The following is a 10,311-nucleotide window of genomic DNA, read 5'->3' as shown; positions in this document are numbered from 1 at the left end:
GTAGAAGAAGAAGAAAATGGAGGAGATGGGGGAAGAAGATGTATTCGGCTAAGGAGAAGAAGAGAGGGTTGCTTTGTGTGAAAAGAAAGAAGGAGTGGGGTGTTTATATAGGAGTGAGGGGGGTGTAGGGTTCGGCCATTAGGGTTGGGTTTGGGAGGGAAAATAGTTTGAATTTTGAAGGTAGGTGGGGTTTATGGGGAAGAGAGGATGGATGTGAGTGGTGAAGAGGTGATGGGAAAGAGTGATTGAGGTGATTGGTAAAGGGTATTTGGGGAAGAGAGTTATGAAAAGGTGTGAAGAGGAGAGAAGAAGATGTGGGATCCTGTGGGGTCCACAGATCCTGAGGGGATCCTGTGGGGTCCACAGATCAAGTGGGGTCAAGGACTTAACATCCCTGCTCCAATTAGGCGTGTAAAACGCCCTTGCTGTGCAATCCTGGCGTTTAACGCCAGACTGATGCTTGTTTCTGGCGTTAAACACCCAAATGTAGCCTGTTTTTGGCGTTTAACGCCAGGCAGATGCTTGTTTCTGGCGTTAAATGCCAGCTTGGTGCTTGTTTCTGGCGTTAAACGCCAGACAGATGCTTGTTTCTGGCGTTTAAATGCCAGACTGCTCTCCTCCAGGGTGTGCTGTTTTCAATGCTATTTTTCATTCTGTTTTTGATTTTTCAGTAGTTTTTGTAACTCCACATGATCATCAACCTAATAAAACACGAAAATAACAAAAAGAAAATAAAATAGATATGATTAAATAGCATTGGGTTGCCTCCCAACAAGCGCTTCTTTAATATCAATAGCTTGACAGTGAGCTCTCATGGAGCCTCACAGATAATCAGAGCAATGTTGGGACCTCCCAACACCAAACTTAGAGTTTGAATGTGGGGGCTTTGGTTGACTCTGCAGTGAGAGAAGCTTTTCATGCTTCCTCTCCATGGTTACAGAAGGAGATCCTTGAGTTTTAAACACAAGGGTGTCCTCATTCAGTTGAAGGACCAATTCTCCTCTGTCCACATCAATCACAGCTCTTGCTGTGGCTAGGAAGGGTCTTCCAAGGATGATGGATTCATCCTCATCCTTTCCAGTGTCTAGGATTATGAAATTATCAGGGATGTAAAGGCCTTCAACCCTTACTAACACGTCCTCTACTTGTCCATAAGCCTGTTTTCTTGAGTTGTCTGCCATCTCTAATGAGATTCTGGCAGCTTGCACCTCAAAGATCCCAAGTTTCTCCATTACAGAGAGTGGCATTAAGTTTATTCCTGACCCCAGGTCACACAGAGCCTTCTCAAAGGTCCTGGTGCCTATGGTATAGGGTATTAAGAATTTGCCAAGATCCTGTTTCTTTTGAGGTAATTTCTGCCTATCCAATGCATTTAGTTCATTGGTGAGCAAGGGAGGTTCATCTTCCCAAGTCTCATTACCAAATAATTTGGCATTCAGCTTCATGATTGCACCAAGGTACTTAGCAACTTGCTCTTCAGTAATGTCTTCATCCTCTTCAGAGGAAGAATACTCATCAGAGCTCATGAAGGGCAGAAGAAGGTTCAATGGAATCTCTATGGTCTCTAGATGAGCCTCAGATTCCTTTGGTTCCTCTAAGGGATACTCCTTATTGGTCACTGAACGTCCCGGGAGATCTTCCTCACTGGGATTCACGTCCTCCTCTTCCCTTGTAGGTTCGGCCATGATGGTTAAATCAATGGCCTTGCACTCTCTCTTTGGATTTTCTTCTGTATTGCTTGGGAGAGTACTAGGAAGAGTTTCAGTGACTCTTTTACTCAACTGGCCCACTTGTGCCTCCAAATTTCTAATGGAGGACCTTGTTTCATTCATGAAAATTACAGTGGCCTTAGATAGATCAAAGACTATATTTGCTAAGCTAGATAGATTCTGCTCAGAATTCTCTGTCTGTTGCTGAATGGATGATGGAAAAGGCTTGCTATTGCTAAACCTGTTTCTTCCACCATTATTAAAGCCTTGTTGAGGCTTTTGTTGATCCTTCCATGAGAAATTTGGATGATTTCTCCATGAGGGATTATAAGTGTTTCCATAGGGTTCACCCATGTAATTCACCTCTGCTATTGCAGGATTCTCAGGATCATAAGCTTCTTCTTCAGAAGATGCCTCTATAGTACTGTTGGATGATTCCTTCAAGAACTCCCTTCCTCTGAGGCGTCCTATTACTTACAGGATTCCTCTCAGAAGTGTACATGAACTGGTTATTAGCAACCATGTCAATGAGTTCCTGAACTTCTGTAGGCATTTTCTTTAGGCGAATGGATCCACCTACAGAATGGTCAAAAATGACATCTTAGATAGTTCAGACAGACCATCATAGAATATATCCAGGATGGTCCATTCTGAAAGCATGTTAGAAGGACACTTTTTGGTCAGTTCCTTGTATCTCTCCCAAGCTTCATAGAGGGATTCACCTTCCTTTTGTCTAAAGTTTTGAACACCCACTCTAAGCTTACTAAGCTTTTGAGGAGGAAAGAACTTGGCTAAGAAAGCCGTGACCAGCTTATCCCAAGAGTTCAGGCTGTCTTTAGGTTGAGAGTCCAACCATATTCTAGCTCTGTCTCTTACAGCAAATGGGAAAAGCATAAGCCTGTAGACCTCGGGATCAACCCCATTGGTCTTAACAGTATCACAGATCTGCAAGAATTCAATTAAGAGCTGAAAAGGATCTTCTGATGGAAGTCCATGAAACTTGCAATTCTGTTGCATTAGAGAAACTAATTGAGGTTTCAGCTCAAAATTGTTTGCTCCAATGGCAGGGATTGAGATGCTTCTTCCATGTAAATTGGAATTAGGTGCAGTAAAGTCACCAAGCATCTTCCTTGCATTGTTATTATTTTCGGCCATGTCTCCTTCTTTTTCGAAATTTTCAGTCAAATTTTCTCCAGAGAGTTGTGCTTTAGCTTCCCTTAGCTTCCTCTTCAGAGTCCTTTCAGGTTCAGGATCAGTGGTGCACAAAATTGTGATCTCAGGCAACTGCGCCAAAAACTATGTGTGCACGTCTTAATAAATCGTTTTTCATTCACAACTTCGATACAACTAACCAGCAAGTGCACTGGGTCATCCAAGTAATAAACCTTACGTGAGTAAGGGTCGATCCCACGGAGATTGTTGGTATGAAGCAAGCTATGGTCATCTTGTAAATCTCAGTCAGGCGGATAATAATTGATTATGGAGTTTTCGAAAATAAATAATAAATAGACAGAAAATAAAGATAGAAATACTTATGTATATTATTGGTGAGAATTTCAGATAAGTGTATGGAGATGCGTTCGTTCCTCTGAACTTCTGCTTTCCTGCTGTCTTCATCCAATCAATCTCACTCCTTTCCATGGCTGGCTTTATGTAAGAACATCACCATTGTCAATGGCTACTTTTTATCCTCTCTGTGAAAATGGTCCGATGCGCTGTCACTACATGGCTAATCATCTGGAGGCATCACCGTGGTCAATGGTTGCATCCTATCCTCTTGTCAAAATGGTCCAAATGCTCTGTCACGGCACGGCTAATCATCTGAGGTTCTCGATCATACTGGAATAGGATTCACCCTCCTTTTGCGTCTGTCACTATGCCCAGCACTCGCGAGTTTGAAGTTCGTCACAGTCATTCAATCCCAGAATCCTACTCGGAATACCACAGACAAGCTTTAGACTTTCTGGATTCTCATGAATGCCGCCATCAATCTAGCTTATACCACAAAGATTCTGATTAAGAGATCCAAGAAATAATCATCTAATCTAAAGTGGAAAGAAAGTGGTTGTCAGGCACGCGTTCGTGGGGGAATGATGATGATTGTCACATTCATCACATTCATGTTGAAGTGCGAATGAATATCTTAGAAGCGGAATAAGTTGAATTGAATAGAAAAACAGTAGTACTTTGCATTAATTCATGAGGAACAGCAGAGCTCCACACCTTAATCTATGGAGTGTAGAAACTCTACCGTTGAAAATACATAAGTGATGAAGGTCCAGGCCGGGCCGAGAGGCCAGCCCCCATGATCTAAGAACTAAACGTCCCAAGATGTCTAATACAATAGTAAAAAGTTCTATTTATAATAAACTAGTTACTAGGGTTTACAGAAGTAAGTAATTGATGCATAAATCCACTTCCAGGGCCCACTTGGTGTGTGCTTGGGCTGAGCTTGAATGTTACACGTGCAGAGGCTCTTTCTGGAGTTGAACACCAGGTTGTAACGTGTTTCTGGCGTTCAACTCTGGTTTGTGACGTGTTTCTGGCGTTTAACTCCAGACAGCAGCGTAGAACTGGTATTCAACGCCCTTTTACATCATCTAAACTCGGTCAAAGTATAGACTATTATATATTACCGGAAAGCCCTGGATATCTACTTTCCAACGCAATTGGAAGCGTGCCATTTTGAGTTCTGTAGCTCCAGAAAATCCACTTTGAGTGCAGGGAGGTCAGAATCCAACAGCATCAGCAGTCCTTCTTCAACCTCTGAATCTGATTTTTGCTCAAGTCCCTCAATTTCAGCCAGAAAATACCTGAAATCATAGAAAAATACACAAACTCATAGTAAAGTCCAGAAATATGAATTTAACATAAAAACTAATGAAAACATCCCTAAAAGTAACAGATTCTACTAAAAACATACTAAAAATAATGCCAAAAAGCGTATAAATTATCCGCTCATCACAACACCAAACTTAAATTGTTGCTTGTTCCCAAGCAACTGAAAATCAAATAGGATAAAAAGAAGAGAATATACTATAAATTCCAAATTATTAATGAAACATAGCTCCAATCAGATGAGCGGGACTTGTAGCTTTTTGCCTCTTGAATAGTTTTGGCATCTCACTTTATCCATTGAGGTTCAGAATGATTGGTATCTATAGGAACTCAGAGTTCAGATAGTGTTATTGATTCTCCTAGTTCAGTATGTTGATTCTTGAACACAGCTACTTTATGAGTCTTGGCCGTCGCCCTAAGCACTTTGTTTTCCAGTATTACCACCGGATACATAAATGCCACAGACACATAATTGGGTGAACCTTTTCAGATTGTGACTCAGCTTTGCTAAAGTCCCTAATTAGAGGTGTCCAGGGTTCTTAAGCACACTCTTCTTTTGCTTTGGACCTTGACTTTAACCGCTCAGTCTCAAGTTTTCACTTGACACCTTCACGCCACAAGCACATGGTTAGGGACAGCTTGGTTTAACCGCTTAGGCCGGGATTTTATTCCTTTAGGCCCTCCTATCCACTGATGCTCAAAGCCTTGGGATCCTTTTTATTTACCCTTGCCTTTTGGTTTTAAGGGTTATTGGCTTTTTGCTCTTGCCTCTTGGTTTTAAGAGCTTTTGGCTTTTTCTGCTTGCTTTTTCTTTTTATTTTTTTTTCGCCTATTTTTTTTCTGCAAGCTTTGTTCTTTGCTGCTTTTTCTTGCTTCAAGAATCATTTTTATGATTTTTCAGATTATCAAATAACATGTCTCCTTGTCATCATTCTTTCAAGAGCAAACATATTTAACATTCTTAAACAACAACTTCAAAAGACATATGCACTGTTCAAGCATTCATTCAGAAAACAAAGAGTATTGTCACCACATCAATATAATTAAACTAAGTTCAAGGATAAATTCGAAACTCATGTACTTCTTGTTCTTTTGAATTAAAATATTTTTCATTTAAGAGAGGTGATGGATTCATAGGACATTCATAACTTTAAGACATAGTTACTAAATACTAATGATCATGTAATAAGACACAAACATGGATAAGCACTTAACATAAAGAAAACGAAAAACAGATAATTTAAGAACAAGGAATGAGTCCACCTTAGTGATGGTGGCATTTCCTTCTTGAGGAACCAATGATGTCCTTGAGCTCTTCTATGTCTCTTCCTTGTCTTTGTTGCTCCTCCCTCATTGCTTTTTGATCTTCTCTAATTTCATGAAGGATGATGGAGTGCTCTTGATGTTCCACCCTTAATTGTCCCATGTTGGAACTTAATTCTCCTAGGGAGGTGTTGATTTGCTCCCAATAGTTTTGTGGAGGAAAATGCATTTGAGGCATCTCCGGGATCTCATGGTGATGAGCTTCATGCGTCTCTTGAGCTCCATGAATGGGCTCTCTTGTTTGCTCCATTCTTTTCTTAGTGATGGGCTTCTCTTCCTCAATGGGAATGTCTCCTTCTATGTCAATCCCAGCCGAATTGCATAGATGGCAAATGAGGTGAGGAAAAGCTAACCTTGCCATAATGGAGGACTTGTCAGCCACCTTGTAGAGTTCTTGAGGTATAATCTCATGAACCTCCACCTCTTCTCCAATCATGATGCTATGGATCATGATGGCCCGGTCTATAGTAACTTCAGACTGGTTGCTAGTGGGAATGATTGAGCGTTGAATGAATTCCAACCATCCTCTAGCTACAAGCTTAAGGTCCAGTCTTCTCAGTTGAACCGGTTTACCTTTTGAGTCAACCTTTCATTGAGCTCCTTCCACACATATGTCCATGAGGACTTGGTCCAACCTTTGATCAAAGTTGACTCTCCTTGTGTATGGGCGTGTGTTCTCTTCCATCATTGGCAAGTTGAATGCCAACCTTACATTTTCCGGACTAAAATTTAAGTAATTCCCCTGATCCATGGTGAGATAATTCTTTGGGTTCGGGTTCTTACTTTGATCATGGTTCCTTGTGATCCATGCATTAGCATAGAACTCTTGAACCATTAGAATTCTGACTTGTTGGATGGGGTTTGTTAGAACTTCCCAACCTCTTCTATGGATCTCATGTCGGATCTCCGGATACTCATTTCTCTTGAGTTTGAAAGGGACCTCGGGGATCACCTTCTTCTTGGCTACAACATCATAGAAGTGGTCTTGATGAGCTTTGGAGATGAATCTTTCCATCTCCCATGACTCGGAGGTGGAAGATTTTGTCTTCCCTTTCCCTTTTCTAGAGGATTCTCCGGTCTTGGGTGCCATCAATGGTAATGGAAAAACAAAAAGCTTATACTTTTACCACACCAAACTTAGAATATTGCTTGCCCTCGAGCAAGAGAAGAAAGAATAGATGATGAAGAAGAAGAAAATATGGAGGAGAGGAGGGAGAGGTGTATTCGGCCAAGAAGAGAAGAGAGGGTTGTGTTGTGTGAAAATGAGAAAGATTGGAGGGCTATATATAGGGAGGGGAGGGGGGGTAATTGATTTTGAATTTTGAAGGTTGGTGGAGTTTATGAGGTAGGTTTATGAGGAAGAGTGGATGGATGTGAGTGGTGAAGTGGTGATAGGGAAGAGAGACTGAGGTGATTGGTGAAGAGTTTTGGGGAAGAGTGTTTGTTGGGAAGAGAGGATGAACATTGAGAAGAGGGAAGAGAGTGAGTGGTGGTAGGTGGGGATCCTGTGGGGTCCACAGATGCTGAGTTGATCCTGTGGGGTCCACAGATCCTGAGGTGTCAAGGATTTGCATCCCTGCACCCATTAGGCATGTAAAATGCCTTTGCATGCAATTCTGGCGTTTAAACGCCGAATTGATGCTTGTTCTGGGCGTTCAACGCCCAGATGCAGCATATTTCTGGCGTTGAACGCCAGCCAGATGCTTGTTTCTGGTGTTCAGCACCAGCTCTTCTTCACTGTGCATTTCTGGCGTCTGAACGCCAGGATGCTGCTTGTTTCTGGCGTTCAACGCCAGAAACATGCTCTGTTCTGGCGTTGAACGCCAGACAGATGCTCCTTACTGGCGTTTAAACGCCAGTGAGATCCTCCTCTAGGGTGTGATTTTTCTTCTGCTGTTTTTAATTCTGTTTTTAATTTTTCTATTTATTTTGTGACTCCACATGATCATGAACCTAATAAAACATGAAATAACAATAAAAATAAATTAAAATTAGATAAATAAAAATTGGGTTGCCTCCCAACAAGCGCTTCTTTAATTTCAATAGCTTGACAGTGGGCTCTCATGGAGCCTCACAGATGTTCAGAGCATTGTTGAGACTCCCCAACACCAAACTTAGAGTTTGGATATGGGAGTTCAACACCAAACTTAGAGTTTGGTTGTGGCCTCCCAACACCAAACTTAGAGTTTGACTGTGGGGGCTCTGGTTGACTCTGTTTTGAGAGAAGCTTATTGTGCCTCTTTTTCATGTTTACAGAAGGATGACCTTGAGTTTTAAACACAAGGGAGTCCTCATTCAATTGAAGGACTAGTTCGCCTCTGTCAATATCAATCACAGCTCTTGCTGTGGCTAGGAAGGGTCTTCCAAGGATGATGGATTCATCCTCATCCTTCCCAGTATCTAGGACTATGAAATCAGCAGGGATGTAAAGGCCTTCAACCTTTACTAACACGTCCTCTACTTGTCCATAAGCCTATTTTCTTGAATTGTCTGCCATCTCTAATGAGATTTTAGCAGCTTGCACCCCAAAGATTCCCAGTTTCTCTATTACAGAGAGGGGCATGAGGTTTATCCCTGAACCAAGGTCACACAGAGCCTTTTCAAAGATCATGGTGCCTATAGTACAAGGTATTAGGAACTTTCCAGGATCCTATTTCTTCTGAGGCAATGTCAGTTGATCCAGATCACTCAGTTCATTGGTGAACAAGGGAGGTTCATCTTCCCAAGTCTCAATACTAAATAATTTGGCATTCAGCTTCATGATTGCACCAAGGTACTTGGTAACTTACTCCTTAGTAACATCCTCATTCTCTTCAGAAGAGGAATACTCATCAGAGCTCATGAATGGCATAAGGAGGTTTAATGGAATCTCTATGGTCTCTAGTTAAGCCTCAGATTCCTTTGGTTCCTCAAAGGGAAACTCCTTATTGATCACTGGACGTCCCAGGAGGTCTTCCTCCTTGGGATTCATGTCCTCCTCCTCTTTTTTGTGGTTTCGGCCATGATGGTCATTTCAATGGCCTTGCACTCTCCTTTTGGATTTTCTTCTGTATTGCTTGGGAGAGTACTAGGAGGGATTTCAGTGACTCTTTTACTCAGCTGGCCCACTTGTGCCTCCAAATTTCTAATGGAGGACCTTGTTTCATTCATGAAACTTACAGTGGCCTTAGATAGATCAGAGACTAAGTTTGCTAAATTAGAGGTATTTTGTTCAGAGTTCTCTGTCTGTTGCTGAGTGGATGATGGAAAAGGTTTACTATTGTTAAACCTATTTCTTCCACCATTATTAAAGCCTTGTTGAGGCTTTTGTTGATCCTTCCATGAGAGATTTGGGTGATTTCTCCATGAGGGATTATAGGTGTTTCCATATGGTTCACCCATGTAATTCACCTCTGCTATTGCAGGGTTCTCAGGATCATAAGCTTCTTCTTCAGAAGATGCCTCTTGAGTACTGTTGGATGCAGCTTGCATTCCATTCAGACTCTGAGAAATCATATTGACTTGCTGAGTCAATAATTTATTCTGAGCCAATATGGCATTCAGAGTATCAATTTCAAGAACTCCCTTCTTCTGAGGCGTCCCATTACTCACAGGATTCCTCTCAGAAGTGTACATGAACTGGTTATTAGCAACCATGTCAATGAGTTTTTGAGCTTCTGCAGGCGTTTTCTTTAGGTGAATGGATCCACCTGCAGAAGTATCCAATGACATCTTAGCTAATTCAGACAAACCATCATAGAATATATCCAGGATGGTCCATTCTGAAAGCATGTCAGACGGACACTTTTTGGTCAGTTGCTTATATCTCTCCCAAGCTTCATAGAGGGATTCACCTTCTTTCTGTCTGAAGGTTTGAACATCCACTCTAAGCTTACTAAGCTTTTGAGGAGGAAAGAACTTGGCTAAGAAAGCCGTGACCAGCTTATCCCAAGAGTTCAGGCTATCTTTGGGTTGAGAGTCCAACCACACTCTAGCTCTATCTCTTACAGCAAACGGAAAAAGTATGAGCCTGTAGACTTCAGGATCTACTCCATTAGTCTTAACAGTATCACATATCTGCAAGAATTCAGTTAAGAACTGAAAAGGATCTTCAGATGGAAGTCCATGAAACTTGCAGTTTTACTGCATTAGAGAAACTAATTGAGGTTTTAGCTCAAAGTTGTTTGCTCCAATGGTAGGGATGGAGATGCTTCTTCCATGTAAATTGGAATTAGGTGCAGTAAAGTCACCAAGCATCCTCCTTGCATTATTATTATTTTCGGCTGCCATCTCCTCTTCTTGTTCGAAAATTTCTGAAAGGTGCTTGCTGGATTGTTGTAATTTAGCTTCTCTTAGTTTTCTCTTCAGAGTCCTTTCACGTTCTGGATCTGCTTCAACAAGAATATTCTTGTCCTTGCTCCTGCTCATATGAAAAAGAGGGAACAGAAAAATAATAATAGGG

General features: G+C 41.5%; 2 non-coding genes across 2 annotated transcripts; both read left to right on the top strand.

Moving 5' to 3' along the window:
* Positions 1 to 2,363: 2,363 nt before the first annotated feature.
* On the top strand, positions 2,364 to 2,471 carry LOC112745661 (small nucleolar RNA R71). Its single transcript, XR_003173578.1, has one exon. It is a non-coding gene; the product is annotated as a small nucleolar RNA R71 (small nucleolar RNA).
* A 7,164-nt stretch (positions 2,472 to 9,635) lies between these two features.
* LOC112746357 (small nucleolar RNA R71) lies at positions 9,636 to 9,743 on the top strand. The gene has a single exon (XR_003174246.1). It is a non-coding gene; the product is annotated as a small nucleolar RNA R71 (small nucleolar RNA).
* The last annotated feature ends 568 nt before the right edge of the window (positions 9,744 to 10,311 follow it).

This window comes from Arachis hypogaea, chromosome 14, assembly GCF_003086295.3.
Source record: "Arachis hypogaea cultivar Tifrunner chromosome 14, arahy.Tifrunner.gnm2.J5K5, whole genome shotgun sequence".
NCBI classification, from domain to species: domain Eukaryota; kingdom Viridiplantae; phylum Streptophyta; class Magnoliopsida; order Fabales; family Fabaceae; genus Arachis; species Arachis hypogaea.
The sequence above is the reverse complement of the archived record's forward strand: the minus strand, read 5'-3'. Positions and strand labels throughout refer to the sequence as shown.